The sequence below is a fragment of the Callospermophilus lateralis genome, chromosome 4 (genome assembly GCF_048772815.1).
Source record: "Callospermophilus lateralis isolate mCalLat2 chromosome 4, mCalLat2.hap1, whole genome shotgun sequence".
Lineage (NCBI taxonomy): Eukaryota > Metazoa > Chordata > Mammalia > Rodentia > Sciuridae > Callospermophilus > Callospermophilus lateralis.
The window spans coordinates 153,215,244-153,238,713 of NC_135308.1; the positions used below are offsets into that span (position 1 = coordinate 153,215,244).

Here is a 23,470-nt window from a genome sequence, read left to right on the forward strand (position 1 = left end):
TCAAATTAGTGGAAATACAGCTTTAAGAGTGAAGGATGGCCTTTTCTTCAACCTCTAATTGAGATATTTAGCAAATGTGTTTTACTATTAAAATGAAAATGGGGTGGAAAATAGACTTGATTTCATAATCCACATGGAGTACTCTGTCGACAGAAAATATATTTTTAATGAGTGAGAGGGAAAGCCACCCCCGTCATCTGAATTGCTGACTGTTGCTGCTGGGTGAGAAGGGGTCCAATGGCAGACCTAGGGACAGGGAGAAGGCACTGCTTTCCACACAGTGGCTCCGTGTCCTGGCTGACCCCCGGCCTCTGAGTCAGAACACTCGTTTTTCTTCCCAACCTTTGTTTTTCCAGTTGCAAAATTTCAAACCTACAGAAAAGTTGAACAGTACAATAAATACCTGCATGACCTTGACCTTGAGCTTGACTATTGGCTTGCTGCCACATTTGCACCCCCCCCACATCTCTACACGCCCCCAACCCACATATTCCCATTTTACCATGTAAGTCTCAGGCATCTTCTCCCCAAAGGTTCCAGCTGCGTTTCCAAAGAACGTGGACACTGATGGACACTCTCCTACCTGACGCAGGAAGATTGCCACAACCAGGAGATTTGGTGTTGATACATAACATTATCACACCAAGGAAGGGATCAGTTCAGTGACACCATCTGCCCTTCAGTCCTGGCTGACTTCTCATCAGATGCCCCAGGAATGTTTATCACCTTTTTGAAATCTAGGAGCTCATGTGTTACATTCAGCTGTGACACCTCTTTAGCCCTTTCTGATCCAGAGTGGCCCCTCCCCGGCCTTTTTAATGTTTCTGCGACTGACTGGTTCTAAAGAAAAACGGTTGATGTCTGATGGAATGTCCCACCTTTCTCTGATGGTTTCCTTATGGTCGGGTCAAATGAAGTGTGTTTGGCAGGAATACCAACAGGGTGCTTCCTCCTCTGTCATATCAGGAGCCCTAATGCCTGCCTGTCCCATAACTGAAGACACTTTGGTTACAGCTAAGGACTGCAAGATCTCGCCACTGGGATCCTTTGTGGTTATTAAGTAATCTGTAGGTGACACTTTGAAATCCCACAAGTGTCCTGTTCCCCAACCACCTTTCTCCCAGGGCTGTCCGGACCTGAATCAGCAACGCCACCAGGGAATGCAGATAGCAGTTTTCTATTTCTCTTGTTCCTTCCGCAGTGACTGACTTGTGTTCCAGAAACTCGCGGGTTGATTACTAACTCTTTTGAAGCTTCATCCTACTTATCAATATAGAAAGCATAAGCAGAGAGGGTGGGTCTGAGGGTTAATCTTCATAACGGACATGAGAGAGTTTTGTGTAAATGGTCACAGGTTGCATCATTGAAGATCTACCATTTGCATTTTAGGGAGCAATGAATAAGATGAATGAATAATCTCAGGTAAGATGAATGCATTTATCAAAGTTGGTTGTTTCCAAAAGAAATGCACATAAACAGTTCAGGTCAACAAATTTACAAGCATTGACGGAGTGCCCACACAGTGCTCAGCTTGGAGACGAATAACTGAATGCCCTGAATTAGTTTAATGCTGAGGGAGAGAGAATGGAGATCATTAGGACAAAAAAAAATAATTTGTCAGTTAATTCACTCGTTGGTTATTTTATTCACTCAATAAACCTTTGATGAGGGATTACAATGCTGAGTCAAATAATCTCAGGTTCCAGCCCCAAAGAGCCAAAGGCCTGGTGAGGAGTCCTGTAGTGTCTCTTGATGGGGGGCCCCTGGAGCCCAACAACCCTTTCCACCACATCACGGAATGGAAACAGCAGTGGGGCACAGTTCCCCGTGTCCTCCTGAAAACCAGCCTAAAGCCAGGGCCACCAGGAGCCCCAGGGAGAGCCTCACCCCACTCTCTGCCGTTGTGAGTACAACCTGCAGCTCACCCACTTCCCCTGCCAGCCAGCCATTTGCTCTGGGCCAAGATCTTCTCAGGCAGCCAGAGGGTGTTCCCCAGCTGCTCCTCCCATGGGGGGACCCAGGTGACCTGGGCCATTTGCCTTCAGTTTGCCACCGAGGGTGCAGCTCTCTCACCATCTGCAGGCGGGCTCCTTGCCCTTTCTCCCCCCAAGAAGCTAACCACCTTCCTCCCTTGGTGGAAGTCCAGTGGGAGCTGCTGTGGGTGGAGTCTGTCCTTTTGGACGTGGAGGTCCTGACGAAGTTTAGTGGCGTAGAGGCTGATGGGTGTGGATGCCAGGGCCGACCAAGAAAGACCAGGTACCCCATCTCCTCGGCCTTTCCTCTCTGGATCTCAGATAACGTCCGACGGTTGATCATTCATGTTCTCAGGTTCACGGACGTCTCAACGTCATCAGGGCAACGTTCTTTCTTGTTTTACATCTTAACTTTTCTTAATTCATCTGTGGCTCCACTCCCCTCTTGGTCCCCATCCAAGGTGTTTAGTGCATGCTCCCGAACAGCTGCGATTCTTCGCTGCGCATGCAGCGTGGCTTTGTGGATGTACAGGGTTGACTTACAGAAATGAGGTTGTGCCAACGTGCTGATTTGGCTCCTGCCATTTCCACTCCTGTTCTCCCTGCGAGGGCTGCTGGCTGTAGTGCAGCTTGGCCCACCTTGGATCAGCCAAGAGGGGCTGAGCGGAACTACAGTCACGCCACCCAAACCACACTGTCCCGAAGTGGCCAAAATAATGTGGCCATTCCCACCTTCATAAGAGGGAAGAACTGCAATCCTACCAGGAGTCTAGAAGGAGGAAAAATTGAAAATACTTGGTAAACAGTGCTAAGGACTGTCACGCCAGCGCTCAACCTGGCACAATCACCCCCAGCATTATCCACTCTTTAGTGACGGGCATCTGTGTGCTTACACTGCCCCACTACCACAAACACCAGCCCTGTCCTGAATGTCCTTGTTCCTGGCCCCTGGTGGACTCACGCAAGTAGCTCTCTGAGATCTATACCCAGGACAGGGATTTTCAGTTCCCCAAGTTTAGACATCATTTCATTTTTGATGATCACTACTAACGGGCATTAGCCAGCGTCTTGGGGGATTTATAAAAGCAGAGCCCCTGATACATCCAGTCCACACAAGGGCTAGAACTAGACAAAGGAAAGATGGCTCTGGTGGTTCATTTAAGGGGGTACATCAAAGGCAGGGATAAGGTTTCAGGGGTGGAGTCTTGCTTCATGATGGCTTGTGGTCAGCAGGTTGATTGGCATCTTGGCAGGTCACACCCATCTCAGGTGCTGTGTGGGACATAGAAGCGTGGGATAGAAATTCACAGTATCCCTGGGCAATTGACCAGAGAAAATGTCCCCTGGTCATTCCCAGACACCAGATGTTTCTATCCAATAGTCTTTGATGCATGGTGACCCACATGTAACCCATGGACGGCTCGTGACACGCTACCATGTGGACCTCTAGAATGGCTATACTCGTCTAGACCCTCACTAAGCCTGTGTGAGGGTTCCCATTCACCCACGTCCTCTCCAAGATTTAGGGTTACTCAACATTCTATTGTTGCCAGTCAGTTGAGTACGATGGGAAGGTCATTGTTGATTTATTTTCATGTCTAGTAAGTTAGAGCATCTTCTTATGTGCTTTTTACTCCTGTGAACTACCCATTATATTCACGGACCATTTTTCTGTTGTATTTCCTGTCTGTTCCTGTTGATCTGTAGGGGTTTCTTGTGTAGCTGGATGTCATCCTTTGTTGGGTTCAGACATTACAAATATCTTTTCCGCACTCTGCCATCTCTCTGTGAACTTGTCCATTGTAAGTTTTGTTGAACAGAAACTCTTAATTTGGATGCAATTAAATCTCTCAACATTTTTTTTTCCCTTTTTGATTTGTGCTTTGGGGACCTTGTTGAAGAACTTTTCATACCCTGAGTCCACAGAGATATTCTCTCACACTTTCTTCTCTAGCTTTAGAGTTTTCTTTTCACACTTGACGTTTTTCATCCCCTTAGAGAATACCTTCCAATCTGATATATGGGAGGGGTCCAAGTTCATTTAAGGAGCCAGTTCTCTTGACGTTATTATGGAATTATTCCTTTCTGCACTGAGATGAGGCATTTTTATCCTATATCATGTTCTCCTGTCCATGGATTTGTTTCTGAACTTTGTATGCTGTTCTGAATAGGGGTCTCTGGACCTTACTGTTCAAATAAATAATTTAAAAAACCCAGCATGATATTTTTTTTTGCCTTTTTTCCTGAATTACCTGCTCTGATTAGGGGTGTCTTGATGATCCCCCATAGTGTTGGGAGGAGGACAAGCATGGTGAAACGAACATGAGCCCGGGGTTCAGGCGAACTTGGTCTCAATTCTGGCTCTACCACTCCGCAGCCACCTGAACCGGAGTAACTTCGTCAACCCCTTCGAGCCTCCATTTCTCTGTAAGACAGGAATGAAACAGAAATCTTGGGCTTTTGTAAGAATTAAAGGCTAGCATATTTCCTAGCATAGTTCTCAATTCATGTTATTTTGATCACCAGCATCACACATTGACTTTAATGATGCTGTAAGCTGTTTTTCCCGTCCTCACAAGGTGGACATAAATGGGGGACACATAGCCACAGCCACCCAAATGTCATTGCCACTTGTCACTCCCTGCTGGTCCATGACTTCCTCCCAGTTATTCTTGAGTGTCCCCAGAGTGTCCTATGGAGGTTCATGGAAGCTTCTAGTGGGCTTTCTCACCAGACCCTATTTCCACACTGCTGGGGTCTCTTTAGAGCATCTCCTCTGTCCTCTTCCACAGTCACCCAATTGCCCCACAGATTAGGGGACCTGGGAAGGCCTGGCACGTGGTGGCTGCTCCGCTAAGAATGCTGGACAGGTCTGCTCCCCTTGCCTGGTCAATTCTGCACGTGGGCTTTAGCAACACGGTATTTCTCTCCAGTTCCTTTCCCCTCTTAGCTCCTTCCCCGGAAAAAGTAAGAATAAAACAAACCAAGTGTCTGGGCCACAACTGAGAGGCGCACTTCAGGGCCAGGCTCTGGGGTGGGTGGCCCAGTGGGCTGCTCAGGCTGGGCTACTGGACATAGTGTGGACTAAAGGCCATGCAGAGCTGGCCCTGGGGAGGTGCTTCTTGGCTCTCTTTCCAAAAAGGCATCTTTTTTTTTAATCCCCTACTTTGTGATTTAAGCTTTTGATCCCTTGGTGGTGGCTCTGTTCTGCCGCTGTCTTTCCTGGCCCTGGAGGGCTGTCAGTCCATGCAGGTGCACACAGAAGTCCTGGACTTGTCACACTGGCCAGGAAGGACTGTCATCTTCCCAGGGGGGCAGCTACCTCCACTAATAGGTGGCCCCCAGGGGCTGCTCATGGAGGGAGCAACGACCTAGCCCACCCCCTTCCCACCCTCCCTGGGCTCTGTGTTAGGAACCGCGGCGGGCACAGTGAATCCAGAACACTCTTCCCCGCGCCGCTTTGTGATATTAATAAAGCAGCTCCATCTTTCTAGATCCCGAGGCCTGTGTGCTGCCTCTGGCTTAATCCCAGCGTGACTAGCAAGCAGGGAGATCCTTCTGGAACTCGGCTATGTCAGAATGAGACTAAACCCCATCTTTAGGTCATACCGACAGGATTCTTCTAATAGCCTCAAGACGGGCTGTGGACAGGGTCCCCACGGACGGAGATGCAGGAGCCTGCCCGCTTCCTGTTGCTAGGACCAGGGAGTGACAGAAGGATGCCTCCCCCGGCCTGTCCAGCCCCTGGGAAGGATAGATTTGACTGGCAAATTCAGTCCAGGATGAGCTTCCGCTGACCCGCCAGGTTCCTGTGAAACTCAGGGGACAGAAAGTAAGGGAGGGCAGAGGGGGGACTGAGGCCCAGAGGCCCAGAGCTCTGTCCGGCTTCAGAGCCAGTGCCCCTGATCTCCAGCAGAAATGCCTGACAGAATCTTCAGTCACTTGCTCAGCAGCAGAGCATTCCTTGCTTTTCTTTCTTAAATACCCTTGGAGCTGGAGAAGTAGATACATATATGCTCAGGATAATGAAATTGAATTTTTCATTGTTCCTCCATTTCTGTATTGATAGTGTGGTCTGTTTATCATATTTCTATGCTGCGCATTCAGAGGAAGAATGTGGTTCACTCTTAAAGCCACATTTCCACCTATTTGGTCTCTACTCAACCTTGGATGGCAAAGCCACTGGGTACCTCTGCCCCATGGTGTCTGTGTTCATGACAGACCCAAGTCACTGAGCACAGCACTTTTTATCACTGGGCTCACATGGGACCTCTGGATCCTTCCCAACACTCCTGATCCGAATCGACATGTGAGCTATTCTCTATCCTGCCTCAGAGTCATCTGGTCTTCTTTGTAGTGCTCCGTTAATCGAAGACACTTGGCTCTTGGATCTTGCCTTATTAACTAGATACCTGGTTTAACTTTTATCATTATTATTATTTCCATAAGTTGTTTGAGAGAAGACTCTGTGCTTGATCCATGTGCACAGTCCCGCCTCTGCCCGGTGACCGCGATCAACACCTGCTTGTTGGATCCATTAAAGTCTCCCTAGGATGAAGAGGCCAGCGTGAAGCTACAGCCAGGATCAGCTCTTTTAGGGACCCTGTCCCTGTCTTCTGGCTCTTCTTGAATGAATGAAAGCCAACCAACAATTACCAAAGGTGGGGGCGGGGTGGGGGGAGCACAAATAAAACAAAGCCAACAGCCCATTTAAACCCATTTCCTGCCCCAAACCAGAACGAAGCAGGGACGGTTTGTCTCTTGTAAATTTTATAATACAGGAGACTGCCTTCCCCGAGCCAGAGCACAACTCGATGCCTTCCTCAGCTTGGCTCCAGCCAGTGTGTGGCACCGAGGCACAAGGGAATGACCTGTGTCCTCAAGGAGTGTCCCCACTGAGGGGCCATGAGGTGTCAACTGACCAAAGAGACACAGTACCCCAGACAGTGTCTCCTACTGAGGCTGGCCGCACAGACCTCTCACCACCCCTGAGGATGCCACCTACGTCCCCTGGGGGCCTTGGTCACAGGTTCACCCCTTGTTTCCCTCCTGTCTGTCCTCTCTGTCCCTAATGACCCTGTCACTCTCTCTTTCTTTTCCTACTTTATTTTTCTTAGCACTTTCCACTGGGGGACCTCTAGACGTCCACTGCTCATTAGATGCTCATTGTCTGGCACTCCTTCCTCTGCTTCTTGACAATGCATGACAGTCACAGATGTCCCCTGGGGAAGGGGCAAAGCCACCTCTGCCCAAGAACCGCTGACCTAGAACAACACTGAGCTCATAGTAAACACTAACCAGAATACAAGTTGTGAAATCAGTGGACTCTCCGCCCCTCGGTACTGCTCCTGGCTCCCTCCCACTTCCTGTCCCATCTGTGTGCAGACTGAGAGCTTCCGACCTTGTGGGCTGATGGTGGGGACAGAGAGGAGACCCAAGAAGCATCCAAAACAGCGAAGGCTCCACAGGAGCTGGTGCTACAGCTGTGAGTTCTACAGAGGCCTCTCCTGAGCCCTGTTGGCGTTTTGGGCTGTGTCACCCCACGGCCCCATCTCCAAGCCCCTCCAGGGTTCAGATAAGGAAACCGAAATGCAGACCGCAGGGCGTGTGTGACCTGCCCAACCAAGGTCACAGGGCCAGGAAGCCACAGAGCGGGCCTTTGGGTCCCAGGTGTCTGGGCTGCATTTCCCCATGCTTCCTCTCTCTGTGGCCCTTGAGAGACGGTGACCCTGCCACTCAGCATCTTCTCAGCCCCAAACTGGTGCCTTCTGTTCATGCTCAGTCAATATTTGTGGAAGAACCAAAAGCTCACCCCCCTGCAAAAGAAGTTAGACAGGATGGACGCAGGAGAGGAGTCCATGCAGAGAGCTCAGGAGGTGGAGAGGGCTGGCATGTCTCCTGGGCAGAGGAGGCCTGGGCAAGGCCCCCGGCTGTAAGGGCCCCTGAACCTTCAGTCCATTTCCCTCCGATGGTGGGAAGGGGCTGGAGAGGGCCTGGGGGCAGCACCCTCCTCTCCTTCACGTAGGCTGCTTTTCTGTCCCCCTCTGTCCCTTCTCCCAGTCAGAGGCTTTGAGGGCTGCTTGGTCTCTGCCTGTTCTGCTTCCTGCCTCTCCCAGCCCCTGCCTGGAGCTTCAGAGGTGGCCTAGTTGTCTAACCCACATTCCCGCGTCCTGCTGTTCACACGTGGGGACTTCCCCCCTCTCCTGCAGGACTGGCCCTGAGGCCTGGCTCAGCTCCTCCTCCCGGGCCAGGACCCTCCCCACAGCAGCCCCTGGCAGCCCTCTGGGCTCTCCTCGGTCTTTCCAGAAAGAGCTTCCTTCCTAGCTCCTCCCTGACAGCTTGGCTCCTCCAGCCTGCTGGGACTCGGGGTGCCTCTCCTGTGCCTGGAAGGGCTTTAGGTACAAACAGTGACCCCAGGAAAACAGGTGCTTTCTGGGCCCCGGCACAGGAAGCTGGGCTCCAGCTGGTGGCTTCCTAGTCACAGTCTCTGGGTCTCCTTGTGTTTTCCTCAGGCTCCCCGCAACTGCCCAACACTGAATCACTTGATTACCCTCCCGCTCTGGCATCCAGGTTCCTTTAAAAAATAACAGCAACAACACCCTCACTGGCTGGGGGCCCTTAGCGCATCGGGCCACAGCTCTGGGCTCCAGTTCCTCACCCTAACAGGTGACATTCATCCCTAAGTTGCTGGAGTCCAAGAAGCTGGGCCGGATGCTCTCTGAGGTCCCTGATCACTTGGTTTCTCTGGTCCTCCCAGCTTCTTCCTGCCATGGCTCTCGTCCTGCCCCTTGGAGCTCCGTGCACCTCTGCAGGAGAATCCGGAGCACTTACCCTGAGCCTGAGGCTCAGCACCACCAGCCTGGCTGCCTCGCCCCACGTCCCCTTCCCTTCCCCAGTGCATGGCTCCGCAGCCCCCGGGCCCTTGTGCCTTGTTCCCTGAACATGACCAGCAGCTCTCAACTCTGGTCTTTGCACTTGAGGTTCCTGCGGTGTCCCCCAGACGGCCCCGGGGCCCCTGCACTCGCTTCCGGCTGGTGCTCGCTCACCTCCCCAGACACACTTCCTTCTTCCTGCCCCCTATTCTGCGCCCCAGCTGGCCCCTGGCTTCCCTGGCCTGCCTGTCCTCTTGGGGACTTGTGCTGCAGACATCTTTTTTTTCTACTCGATTCCTTGAGAGCTGAGCTTCCTGTTTAGGTCACCACTGTGTCCCTGAGACCTGGAACTCTCCTGGCACAGAACACTAGTCCATGAAAACGCAGCCCGTGAATGGATGGACAGATTAACTGACATTTATGCTGCAAACTCTGTGAGCCTGAGAAACGACTCCTCCTGTGGCCCCAAGTAGCAGTTTCCTTCTTTAGTCTGCACATGCGCTAATGATCAGAGCTGCCTATTATTGAGTGCTTACTGTATACAAAGCACCGTTGCTAAACTCAACCCTACCAGAGCTGAATGGGCAAAGTAGTAGTGGTCCCATTTCATAGGTGAGGGGTTTACGGGGGTAAGGGGCAGAGTCTCCATTTGAGCTCTGTCTGCCTGAACCCAGGTCCACCATCAGGAGAGCCAGTGGATACCACCTGGACACAGAGGTGGGCTGCCCAGGTCCCCATCAGGGCTGGAGGCCAAGCCCCGACACCTGTTGGTAGCGCTGTTCTCAGCGGTCTTTGGAAATTGCCCCATTTGAGAGCGCTCCTGGGCCCGTCACACCCCCTTGGTAGGCAGCACCTGTTCGGTGACTGATGGATGTCAGGTTCAAGGGCCCAGTCCCCAGGCACCAGGGGAGACTGGGCCTGGGGAGACCCGGCTGAGGCCTCCATTGAGAGTGCGTCCCAGCCCAGCTTCCCCTGCCCAGGCCTGCTTCTCGCCCCTCCCTGACACGGGGGTAGAGTCAAGGAGCACGTGGAGGAGTGTGTGTGTGCGTGTGTGTGTGTGCATGTGTGTGTGCATGTGTGTGTGTGCATGTGTGTGTGCGTGTGTTGCATGTGTGTATGTGCATGTGTGTGTGTGCATGGGCATGTGTGTGTGCGTGCATGTGTGTGTGCATGTGTGTGTGTGCGTGTGTGTGCATGTGTGTGTGCGTGTGTTGCGTGTGTGTGCATGTGTGTGTGTGCGTGTGTTGCGTGTGTGTGCATGTGTGTGTGTGCATGTGTGTGTGTGCGTGTGTGTGCGTGTGTTGTGTGTGTGTGTGTGTGTGTGTGTGTATACACGCGCGCCCCACACGTGCACCTCCAGGGCTCATCCCATCTTCTCTTCTGATCCTCGGGGACCCAGCCTGCCTCATGGGCCTCTCCCCTGGACCCCTGAGGAAGTGCCTTGGGTCCTGGGGGCCAGTGTGTGCTGGGGGAGCTTGGGAATGTCCCTGGTAGTGAGGAGGATGGAGGTGACCTCCGAGTGTCCCTTGAGTTTCTCATTTGGTCGTGAGTCGTGGTGCCCCCTGGTGAGGTGAGCAGCTCATTCCTCAGCGTTGTCAGCCCACACCGTGGGCTTCCTTGGCAGGTGCCTGCTGAGGACAGGAAGGTTTGGGCGGAGGGGGTGACCTGTGAGGATTTCGCACGCAGCTCACCCAGGCAGGGAGCTTGGGGTGGTCGGTGGGAGGTGGCCGGGTGCATGAGCACTCGCCGTTTCATTACTCACCGTTAGGTCTGCTTGCCTCAGCTCAAGCCCGTCCTGGACTCTAACGCCCTCCTGGTTCCGGAAGGACCATGACACAACAGATGCTCGAGAAGTGTGGGAAGATAAAAGAATTGGCAGGAAGGGAAGCAGAAGGAGCCCAGCAGAGAGGGAGGGGGACTGTGGGCTTCCGTCTCATTGCAGACTCTGGGAACCCGATTGCTTGTGTGGCACCCTCCCTTGGTGCAGAGCCAGTGCCAGGGTGTGGCATTGCCCTGAGCAATGCCTGTCATGGTCCCTGAGCTACTCTTTGGTTTAGCTGTATTCAGCCATGCGTTGTTAACCTGTGTCCCTTAAAGTTGGGAGGTGACAAGATTGCTCTCTGCTTAGATCTTACCTGTCCAACCTCCGCCTTCCCTTGCTGTGTACACCATTCAGCATGACCATCCCGCTACCGCCACCAATTGCTATTACTTACGAAGTGCTTGCTGTATGCCAGGCCCTGTGCTTAAAGCAATTTATATGCACTTATATTGTGTTTCATCCTTATAAAACCCTACAAGGTAGGCACTATTATTACCCCTGTTTTATAGATGAGGAGCTGAGGCCCTGGGAGTTGAAGTCATTTGTCCAGGACCTCACAGCAAGTGAGCAGTAAAGCCAGGGCCGTCCCACGGCACGGCCCCCTCTCCACCTGGAGGAGCCCACCTTGACACCTTGACATGTCCTCTGATAGGCCCTCAGCCCCCAAGAGCCCACCCCCCAACACACACACATGCACGCGCGCGTACACAGACACACACTGTCCTGTCTTCTCAGTATTTCCCATTCACATTCCTATCCTGACTGTTCACGCCCAAATCGACAACTGTGCCATCTCCTCTGTCTTTGGGAATGAGAATGGATCTTCTGTCACTTGTGAACATGTCCCTTGATGAGCCTTTGGCAGCATGCCCTACCTTGTGGCCAGACATTGGGTTCCTCAGGAGGCTGTGAGGCAAGAGTCACCGCATCTCTGCCTGAGGGTGGGGGGAGCTGAGAGAAGGTGCTAGAAGGGAATCAAGAGGTCTGATTTCGGGTCCCAGCGGCAGGCAGTGTGGGGTGGTGGTTAGGCCTCAGAGCTGCCAAAGCATCCCGGGTTTACCAGCTACCTGCTCAGTGAGTGGCCTTGGGCGAATCGCTGACCCTCCCTGAGCCTCTGTTTCCCTTTCTATCCAGTGGTGCGATAGCACTGTCCTCCTGGGGGTTGTTGGAAAGTAGATGTGATATTGCACTTAAAGCCCTGGTGGCCCCAGCCAGTACAGACTGAGGCTCTGTCAACGGTCTTGGCTGTCAGCAGACAAGCCACAAACCGAATCCCCAGCTCCAGCTCCCTCCATCCCCTCCTGGCTCTCTCCCTTTCTTCCTTCCTCAATACTGGACTTACCCACTACCGGGCCTTGTGCTGTGGCATTTGGAGATAGAGCGATGACAAAGACAGACCCGGCCTTGCAGAGTTCACAGAGCCTCTCAGAGGAGCGAGGGTCAGTGGAGCAGGGTGTTGAGAAGCGCTGGAGACGGCTCCCCTCCTTGCTCAGAAACTCTGGAACCAGTTTGCCCCACTGAGCAAGGCTTCCCTCCCTCCCACCGCAGCACCCCACGGTATGTGTCTGGCTGCAATCAGCAAGGCAGGCAGGCCGACAGCCCCCCACCATACAGCACAGCAGAACCCACAGGGCCCGAGCAGCCCTGGAGTGGTGTGATAGGACGCTGTGATTCATCTGTGGCCCTTCAAGGACCTGCACTTAGCTCCTGGGGTGCAGAACCACAGGCTGGATCTCCGCACAGCAGAAGTGTTCTGAGCTGAGCTCTGGTTAACAGACCTGCTGCTTATGGATGGGTGTCACTCACCTGTCACTCACCTTGCCTTTTATCACCAAAGGTGACGGAAGGTTGGGAGCTCTTATTTCAGGGAATGCTTTATGGTTTTCATTACGCTCCCGAATCTCTGCATAATTTGCTGGGATTAGGAATGGAGAGTGCATTTCTTTCTCTGTTTGCATTTTTTCTTTCCATGTAAACCAGTAAAAATCAATAAAAGGCCAGCAATGAAGCCCTGTCCACACCAGAACTTGGCTGCACTTGGACCACGAAGGAGCTGGCCATGTCTTGATTGGGGAACAGTGATAGGGTTCAAGCATGGTGACCTTGAACCTAGGCTTCTGTGCCTGTGGAGACTCAAGGAGGTCCTTGGGGTTCAGACTACACCCTGTGTTTACAGATGGGGAAACTGAGACCCAGAATTGGGAAATGACCTGCTTAACCCTGACTTACCTAGTGTCTCCTAAACTCCATGCCCTGAGTCATTTGACAAATTACTTTTGAGGTGTGTAATTAGCTCAAATCAGGGAGTGGCCTTGATTCTTTGTTTATACTTTTTTGCTTTGTGCTACTGAGCTGAGCTGATGTTTCATCCTAAGAGTCTCCAAAATAGGCTGCATGAATGAGTACACAGGATGGTGTGCTGGGAGTCAAGAATGATCCAGAAGACATGTTTCTATTAATTTCTTTTCATCCTTTTTTAGTCTTTCTGTATTTTGGGCATTATTTTATAACAAACCTATAATACAGTAGTAAAACAGTATGCAACGTACCTACCATATGTTCCGTACATATATTTATATTCTATGTATATATACATAACAATATACCACATGTAATTACATATTAGATATACCACCTATATTTAATTACAGATTAGGTATAATAATAATTATAGGTTACTACAACATACCGGGGAGGCATACATAAGAATTATAGAAAAATATTGTCAAGAAAGTTTGGAGATGACTTTTTTTATCATTGTGTTCTGGACCATTCTATCTACGAGTCCCAACCTCGTGCTCTCTTTTCCTCCTCCTTCTTTGTCTTCAACCTTTTCCATGATGTTATATTGTATTTTTGTTTGCTTACCGTCTGTCTCCCCAGGCAGAGTGATGGCTGGAGATGGTTCACTTTCTGCTCTTTCCCTAGCACCCAGGAGAGCAGGCTTGGCCCGTGCGAGACATTCAGTAAATACTTGCTGAATCATGAATGGTGTGGGGCTGCTGCAGACGTGTCCGTACATGTGCCCACCAGCGTGGGCCCCTTGCAGGGTCAGGCAAGTGCAGGGTGCCAAGGGGAGGCAGAGGGGGCATCTGACCAGGCCCCCGGGGTCTGGAGAGGCTTCCTCAGGAGAGACCACCTCATCTGGGACCTGAAGGGTGAGAAAGGAGTGGGTCAAGAAAGCAGTGAGCGCCAGGTGTGCAACAGCAAGGGTGCACGGCTGAAAGGGCAGATCTTCCAGAAGGTTCTGCAGGGCTGGTGCTCCGTATGTGCCTCACCTTCCTCATTGTTTTAAGGAGTTTGGGCTGGGTCCCACAGACAGGCAGGACCATGGAGGGTGGTGTGGAGTGTGGCCCGAGCCCTAGACTGCCTGTGTGTGCCTCCCGGCCCTGTCATTGGCCACCTGGGTGGCTTTGGCAAGTTACTTCTCCTCCTCTGCCTCAGCTCCATCATCTATAAAGTGGGGATGAACATAGGACTCGGCAGGGTTTGGGGAGCAGGAAACGAGCCAATTTGTGTCCATCATAGGGCTGTTCTCTGTTATTTGTTATAATTCATCGAACATATTTATTGGGCACCATTCATTCTCCCCAAGCAGGAGAGAGAGTTGCTATGAATCATACACACACCCCCCTGGCATGGAGCTTATGTTTTAATTAGGGGACAAAAATAGTAAATGAATAAAGAGATTAATAAGGAGAAGTCGTCCTGTGATAAGATCAAGGGGAAAATGAGAGGAGGAAGGTGTAGAGGTGACCAGGGCTTCCTCAGGATGGGCATCTTTGAAGGGACAGACTCCTGGAAGAGGACTTGCTTGGAATGAGACGGGGTAAGGAGGAGGGAGCCTTGAGGAGGTGGGCCAGCCTCGGTCTCGAGGGGGCTTGTCTGTCAAGATAAGGAGTTCCAGCGGAAAGCTGTTGGAAGTTATAAGCGGGGCATGATGGGATTCGACTTCTTTAAAAAAAAAAATCCTGCCAGGTGCAATGGTACACACCTGTAATCCCAGCATTTTTGGAGGCTAAGTCAAGAGGATCTCAAGTTCAAAGCCAGCCTCAGCAACTGAACAAAGCCCTAAGCAACTTAGTGAGACCCTGTCTCAAAATAAAAATAAAAAGGGCTGGGGACGGGGCTCAGTGGTTAAGCACCTCTGAGTTTAATCCCTGCTACAAAAAAAAAAAAAAAAAAAAAAAAGTCCTTGTAGCTGCTGCCTGGGCTCATTGGAGGAGGGAAGTCCCTTAGGGGTTTCCCACTCATGCCAAGACAAACTTCCAGATGACTGCAGCCACTTACCCTGTGGCTCCTGGTTTGGGGGCAAGATCTGCCCGTAGGTAAGTGCCCTGAAGTTGGAACTTCTAGACCTTCCCCACAAGTCCTGCACACATGACGGGCCTGAGACTGTCACCTTGGTGTCTTTCATCCACAGCTCTGACTTCAGCTTTCTCTTGACCCTCACGGGTACCATGTTTTGGGAGGCAGCATGATGTTGGGTTTCAAGGAGTAGGTCCCAGAGTTGGGCTGCCTGGGGTGAAATCCTGCTTTCACTCCTAGCCAGCAGGGTGACCTTGGATAAATTCCTCAACCTCTCCAGATTCTGGTTTCCTCCTCTGTAAACTAAGGATGACAGGAGTGCCTTCATCCATTTTCTGTTGTTGCTGCGGAATACCCGAGATGGGTGATGTTTAAAGACTAGAGGTCAATGCGGCTCACAGTTCTGGAGACTGAGGAGTCTAATAAGAGCGCAGGCTGGCATCTGCTTGGCTTCTGGTGAGGGCCTTCTTGCTGCATCAAAACATGGCAGAAAGCAGGAGGGCAAGCAGGCGCTTATAGAAGAGGCAAAACAACAGAGGTGGAGTTACTTATCCAGTTCTGTTGAGTGTGAGAATTTACACCAAAAAAAGGCTTCAAACCATCCATGTGGGCTCCATCCCTTAGACCAGAACGTGCCCACCAGGCCCCACCTCCCAACATGGCTGCATTGGCAACCCAAAGCGCCATGGTTGCAGGGAGTGAACCAGATAGCAAACAGTAACTACCCATCACAGGTGAGTTAATATTTATAAAGCCCTTAAACTGGGGCCCAGCACAGAGTAAGGGGTCAATAAGCATTCACTATTGCTATCAGCATTATCTTCCTGCCTATTCAAGGGAAAAGACACCTGTTCTCAGGCTACCTTTCAGAGCTGCAATAGGATTAATGAGATAATGATTACCGATTGTTTGGAGCTTTGCAGAACAAAGGCATGCATAAATATACATGATTATTATTGTCATCTTTATGCTTTGCCTGGCCTATTGTGGTTGGCTGATTTATGGAAATGACATGTCCCTAGGTGATCAGAATTAGTGATAAGGAATTCCAGACAGTTCAGATGATAACAGTGTCTTCTATCTGCTCAGGGTCTTCCATTCTGAAAGCCTCTAGAGGGCTGTATAAAATGAAGCAGCAAGAGACCACCCCTCCCAACCAGGCTAATCTGTGCAGCCAAATGTGCACAGATCCATCCATCCATCCACCTAGTGGTTAGTGTTAGGCCCGGGTGTGCAAGGTGCACTGGGTATAGACCTGCACACCTGAGGTCCCTAGGGGGGTAAGAAGAGAAATGTACACCTTGCAAAGACAGTGAGAACTGACCTGTTCTGGGGCATTTGCAGAGTGCTAAACACCTTCTAAAGACTCCTCCATATTGATGTATGTGGTCCTCCACATCCGGTGGGGCGGAATCTCATTTTCCAAATGAGGAAGCAGAAAAGACTTGCCAAGGGTGATGTAGCTGGGAAGGGTGATGCTGGGATCCCAATCTGGACAGAGTGTCTCCAGAGCCCGCAGCATCCTCAACCAGCACGTGGCCATCTCTAGTGAGGAGATGCCTCCCTGCCCCATCTCACTTGAGGGAAAACAGGTGGATGGGAGCCGATGGCACTGGCCAGATGGGGGCCTGGGTTGGCTTTTGTTGGTTTCTAAAGTGTCTCTTGGGGGCTGGGGATGTGGCTCAGCGGTAGAGCGCTCGCCTTGCACGCGTGAGGCACTGGGTTTGATCCTCAGCGCCACATAAAAATAAATAAATAAAATAAAGTCTCTTGGGAGGCATCTTAAGTAGGGTTTCCTAGAAAAGAGACACTAAGAGGTGACCACAGGTGTCTTTGAGGGGTTGCTCCTGGGACGCCCCCAGGTACACAGAATTGGACAGAGGGAGACACTGAACTTTGATGTAGACATGGAACTTAGGCCTTAGCGAATCCCACAGGAACTGAAGGCTGGAGTAGCCCTTGGGGTTCTCCCTAGTTTCAAGGGGGCCAGTCCTCTGTACCGCTCATTAAAGGGGTGTGACCTTGGGCGAGGTTTCCCTGAAGCTGAGTGGTTCCCTGGAAGAGGGCAGCTACCCCACCCCCACAGGCCTTGAACTTGGGGGGGCTGGCAGGGCAGCCCTGCAGCCCCCACCACAGGGGGTGCTGCTGCTTCCCGACTTCATAGCTGTTTTCCTGCTGTGGAATCTGGCGTCCCAACTGGAAACCACATGGTTGTGGCTTGGACTTTCTCTTTCAGCCCCCCAACCCTGTCTCCTAGCTCGTGCTTTGCGAGTTTGTCAGTGGCCACTGCTTCTCCCTGATCCCGTGGGGGGCAGTGAGTGCAGCTCCCTGCTCTGGATTTAGACCCTGATGCCCACTCGCTGGGCCAAGGAAATAAGCCCGGCCAGTCTCCCTCCTTCCTCCTTCCTTCCTTCCTTCTCTCTACTGTTTGCTCATTCAGCACTTAGATGCGTGATGTTAAGGGCCAGGTGCTGGGGACACAGGGGTGATGGGTACAGCCTCTGTCCTCATGGCGATCTTGTGTGTTAGACGGAGAACTGATGAGTCAGCACCTGGAATGATGCCCAGAGGAGAGCCAGAGCAGGGGGTTGGGGGGTGGCCCCAGGCCCCCCGTGGAGGAGCAAGCTGGGGACTTGATGGTAACTGGGTGACAGGGGGGGCTTGACCGCCCTGGTCAGAGTTGGGGAGTTGTCTTTCTTCCTGCCAGCTGGGGCGAGGCTTCCAGAAGCTTCCGTGAGGCGTGGTGTGTGCTGAGGCAGCAGCCTGCTGCCAGGCAAGGCTGAGACGTTCCTTGGAAAATCTCCCGCCTGGGTGCTTGCCCGAGCTCCTGGAGGTGCCAGTCGGAGCAGCGGTGCCAGGAGGACAGCTCACAGGGCCCGGAGGCCATGCGCTGCTTCCCGGGGCCCTGCCTCCAGGTGGGCAGTCTTGTGGGAACTGCCTTCTCTGGCATTTCCTGTTCCTCCTGGCCTGGAAGGCCTTGAGGGAGCAGCTCACCCCACCCTCCTGCCACCCCACTCGGCCCAGCAGACCTGGGAGAGGACACCCTGGGGTCGAGAGGACTCTGGAGTTTCACAAACCAAGGTTTGCATGAAAAGTCTGAGTTCTGGTCCGGGTTCTGCTCTCTGACCTTGACCAAGAGGTCTCTGGGTTTTCGCTCCTGATCCCGGCCACCCCCTTTCACTGCAGCTGCCGCACATGGCTGTCACATCATGTTGTGGTGATATCCCAGGAACGTCACAGTGGCCTGTGCCTCCTGGGGTGGGAAGCGCAGGAGTCAAGGAAGTGGAAGGCGCGCACACGCGCATGCACACGCACACATGCACACGCACACATGCACACACACACACTCATTTGAAAGCAGATAGTATGGATGTGACAGGCAGCTGCCATTCACCCCCCACCAGCCTGCTCTTCCACCCTCTTGATATTAGGCAATTTGTCCCTTGGCTACTTACCCCTGAGTCAAAGAGAGTTTGTTGAGCAACTGATATGTGTTAGGTGTTGGGCTAGGTGCTGAGGACTTGGGGGATACAATGTGGGCAGGGTCCTTGCTGTTCAGTAGGAGACAGGAGTTCAGCTAATCATAGATGAAATAATGACGTGGTAACGAGGAAGGGGGACAGGGTGGGTCTCATTTGCACAGTCTGCTCATTCATCTCTTCACCAGCCTCCCGAGGGACCTGCTCTGTGCCAGGCAGGGTACCAGGTTAAGAGCATCTGCTCCCTGCGCCCTCGCTAGACCACCAGGCCACAGGAATGATTCTTTCCTCCAACCAGCCCACAGCCCTACCCCTCCTGCCTTGGATTTGGGAGCTCCTGACTTACACGGTTAGTTTCAACTTAGCACAGATGTAAACTCGCGCCCCATGGAGGGGCTTTGCTGCCTCTTTCATGGGTCGGGTGCTCATGCCACCCGATGGCTCAGGGATGCCTCTCCTCCTTCTCCCCCTCCCCACTTCTAGGAGGCCTGGCCCAGCCACCTGTGACCCCTTAAAGTTCTGTGCTGGGTGGTATCCAGCTGGCATCTGGGGATCTTTTTCGGGTGATCCTGGGTCCCTGATCTCTGATTCTGAATCCGTCCCGATCTCTGCTAATGGACGTGAAGCATTCACCGTCAGGCCCTACTCGCAAATGAATGATGATCCGGGTCCCATGGGTGATGGGTACATTCGTTTAACAAGGATCAAATAGGCTGGCTCAGACTTTGTGTTTTGTATTCCTTAGAGGAGAAGCCTCTGGTTTACCTCTTCTCATGTTGGAACAAATCAACATTAAAAATCAGGGTTCAACTTTTTAATTTCCTTCCTCAGAGAAGTGGATCTGAGTCACAGGTGGGTGTTTACCTGTATGGCCGTGGGGACCGCCCGCACCTTTGTTCTTCAAGGAGCACAGCTAGTTAGGAGAGTTGGAGGGCAGATGGAGCCAGGGCTGGGGATTCACCTCAACAAATTTGCAGCAAGAACTGAGATTTTTTTTTTTTTAAATTAAACAAACTCTCTGAAGCAGCTGGGTGACTCAGGCGGTGATCACTTGCCTCTTCCCGTCTCTCTGGAATAGTTAACTTTTTAATGCCTACCTACCTGCTGTCTGGCTTTCGCTGCCTCATTTAAGCTCACAATAACGGTATTCCCTCATTTTGCAGGTAAAGAAATAGAAGCAGGAATACTCTTCAAGGGTCACAGAGTTTTATAAATGACAGAGACAGGATATACCCCCAGCTGGTCGGCCACCAGGGCCCACAGGCCTCCCCACAGTGACATCTCGCCCCCCCCGCCCTACTGAGACCTGTTTAGGACGCACATTCTGAAACGTCCTGGCCACTCAAACCCCTGAGGTGGGGCCTGTCCAGCCCTTCTGTCCAGGGTGGATGTTTTGAGTATGAATTGCTGCATAACAAACCACCCCAACATGGTGACTTAAAACTAGAGCCACCTTCTCCCTCAGAAGATGAGCTCAGTTGGGCGGCTCTTCTGCCCTGGTGACGTTGGACCACCCAGGATGGCTCCCTGTCCCGTCTGGTGTTTTGGTGGGAGATGGTGGCAAGTGTGAGGTCAGCAGGGACACGAGGACACCTGAGGGTGCATGTATGTGTCTGTCCTCTTTCTGGGTGGGGGACCACTTCCTCTTCCCAAGCCTGTCCCTGTGTATCTCTGCATGGTCCCCTTTAGCACCATCGTGGAACATTCTACGTGGTGGCTCAGGGCTTCCAAAGGCTCTCAGGAGGAAAAGCTGCCCAGCCCCCTTCTCTAGATCCAGGTGGGAAGAGACTGAAGAGAGGGGTGACCCATCGGGGGCCGTCTTTGGAGAGCAGCTGCCACAGCGAGACTCTTGCTTTCCCCCAGCTCATGGGAAAGGACCCTGGGAGGATTCTAAAAAGTGTCCACTGTGTGGTTCACTCCTGTGTTGGCCCACTTCTGCTGCTAATAACATAGTGTCACAGACCGAGTGACTTAGGAAGCAAAGAGGTTTACTTTGGCTCATGGTTCAGGAGGCCCAAGATTGAGATTTGGCATCTAACGATGGCTTTCTTGCTGGCAGAGTCCCAAGGTGGCTCAGGATGTCACATGGCAATTCAGGGAGTGCGATGTGTCTATCTGTTCTCTCTCCCTCTTAAAAGAAAGCTACCAGGATTCAATCGGAGGTTTCTACCTGGACAACCATATCTAATCCTAGCTACCTCCCAAGACCCCACCTCCAAACACCGTAGTTGGATTGTTTCCACCTCGTAAACTGCATGGGTTTTGGAAGGGACAAGCCATGTTCAAAACACAGCATCTACATTATAAGGCTCCCTCTGTCCCAGGAGGTAGATGTTACTATTTTCCATTGTGGAGGAGGGCATGGTCTTAGAGGCTAAGTAACTTGCTCAAGGTCACCCAGCCTGTGGGTCGAGGGCTCAGGTTAGCTTGGCTCCAAGGTCTGTGCTGGTCCCTCCGTGACACACTGCCTTCCAGCAAAGTGCCCCATCTTTTTTATCTGCCTGCTTCTTTTAAAGTGACCTTATTCTGCAAATACGCAAACGCTTCTGAGTTATTAGGACGCACCAGGTCCTGGGGAGGTAGGAGGCAGGTTCCTCCCTCAAAGAGCTGAGCCTCAGGCACAAGGCAGATCAACAGGAAAAGGCAGAATCACCGTCAGTGTCGGCGGAGGTAGGGGCTACAACCGACCTCAGAAGCAGCTTCTCAGAGGAGGTGATACTTACGTTGTCCCTTAAAAAAATGACTGGAAAAAATGAGATTGGATCTAGGGAACGGGCTGAGCCCTGGGAGGGTTATAGATGAATTTAGGTGACACACTTGTGTTGCACAAGGCTATGAGGACTTGACATGAATCAATCCACTTAGTCTTTGAGCAACCCAGTGTCCTAGGTGCCTTCATTATTGCGATTTACCTTATTTCCACCGACAAGGAAATGGGCACAGAGAGGCGAGGTAACTTGTCAAGTTCACACAGCTTATAAAGTCATGGAATGGGACCCAAATCCCAATGATGTGCCATCGGGCACCACCATCCGGGCCTGGTCACCAGACTTTATCGTCTCTTGTAAGGATGCGGGATTTAGAGGAGGGTGCTGTTGGGGGGAGGGGTAACCCACATATTTTCTGAGGAGCAGATCCACAGTATTCAGCCATTTCTTGAAAATACCAAAGGGTGCTAGTTTTCTGAAAGTGGATTTTTCTAACCTCAGATCTGGGTTCTGCCACCTGCCAGCCGTGGGACTAGAGTGACTTAGTCTCTCTGCGCTCGGTTTCCTCCCTGGTGAATGGCGCTGGCAGCGCTCACCTCGCAGGCTGCCTGGGATGATGGATGCCGCCTGGCCCTGAGAAGCACACACAGATGCTCAGTGGACACCAGGAGGGCAAGGAGGGACCCTCTCTCTGCCTCTTGGGCTCTGTGGCAGGCGGCAGTGCCCCTGAGTCTCTTTGGATCTTCCTGATTTCTATGCTGCTAAGAGCTCCTTCTCCAGAGGCTCCACAGTGGCATGGCCTTTGTCCTCCTTCCTTGCAGGAACCGACTCCTGTTCTGGGTTCCCTTGCTGCCCAGGCCCCCTCGGAGGGAGGTGCTTAAGCCCAGATGGCTCACGTGGCCCCCAAGGTGCAGGGTGAGGGGCCCTGCCTCGCCCCCTGGCCAGCCCCCCTTGCCCCTCCTCCCGCCACACTGGCCCTTCTTTTCTGGGATGGGCCAAGACCCCCTCATCTGAGTTCATTCATGCTGAACCCCGAGTGGACCCTCTTCCATCCAGCCCTTAGGAACCTCTCAGAGTCCTCCCTCCCTGAGGGGCCGACCTTGACCTCGGGATCCAGACTCCTCTCTGCCCTTCTGTCATGGGACCTGTGTTGCCATGGCAACCACCTATGTTTGTGATCAATGTCCTTCTCTACGAAACCGGAAGCTCCGCGAGGGCAGGAATCCTATGCACTGGTGGACCAGCGTGGTGCACACAGTTGGCACTTAATACATGCTCACTAAAATGGAGTAAAAAACATAGGTCGTGTTAATAGGAAAAGACAAACCCTCTTGGAGGGAATCCGAGTGTCTGTGACTTGGGGTTCTGCGACCTAGAGAAGCCCTCCCAGGCCCTGTGGACAGATGGTCCAGGCCAAGGAGGCAGCAGCGTGGAACCTGGGGTCACCCACTTGCAAGCAAGAGCTGTGGGGAGGTGAGGGCAGGGCAGGTGTACAGCCTGGCCCAGCCTGGGCCCTGTGGGGCTTTGGCACCCTGGTGGCACACAGGCGAGTCAGGAAATGCTTCCCTGGGCCCTGGTGATGGGCAGGGCTGGATCTCTGCTCTGCAATCAGCGCCTCCTATCTGGAAGATAAACTGCAGTGGTTTCTGATGAGCTCACGGGGTTTCCAGGAGCCCTGAGCTTGGCAGGCAGGTGATCTCAGAGTTTCCTTTCCCATCTGGGGAGGTGAGGCAGGGCTGGGCAGCCACTGGGGTGGGGTGGGGCAGGGCCAGGAGACCTGGGGAAATGGAAACCCTTAGCAGCCAAGGCCTGCCCCCTCCAACCCAGGGAGCTGCAACCAGGAAGCAGAGCTCTCAAGAATTGCCAAGGCCAGGGCTCTGGGGTTGTAGCAGCTAACCTAATGGCCCTCCACAGAGACTGTCACTCTCAGCACACAGTTCACCCACTTTATGCAGCATGCCTATCCTGATGCCTGGGTCAATAGGATCTCCATGTTTGCTGAAAAAAAAAATGCTAAAATCAAGGGACAGAAAGGTGAGTTCACCTTTTTAAGATTGCACAGCGAGTAGGGCCTGGACTTCTACCCAGGACCACCTGACTCCCAAACCAGGGGCCTTTGGCTTCTTACAAAAAGCTTCCACCTGGAGGCTCCTTGAAGCCCCACCAGGCACCCCCAAACTGAGGTTCCTCGGGCCAATCACCCAACACATACCCATAACCTCACATCGCTCTTCCACGAGTTCTTCCAAGTGGCCCTTTATTGGCCTATTGTCACCGGCTGTGTCACTTAACCTCCTAATGTCCCAGT

At 52.4% G+C, this 23,470-nt stretch overlaps 1 protein-coding gene across 2 annotated transcripts in view; it reads left to right on the forward strand.

Moving 5' to 3' along the window:
- Positions 1-23,470, forward strand: part of Abtb3 (ankyrin repeat and BTB domain containing 3) — a 257,515-nt gene that overhangs the window by 37,155 nt on the left and 196,890 nt on the right. The gene's annotated exons all lie outside the window — the stretch shown is intronic.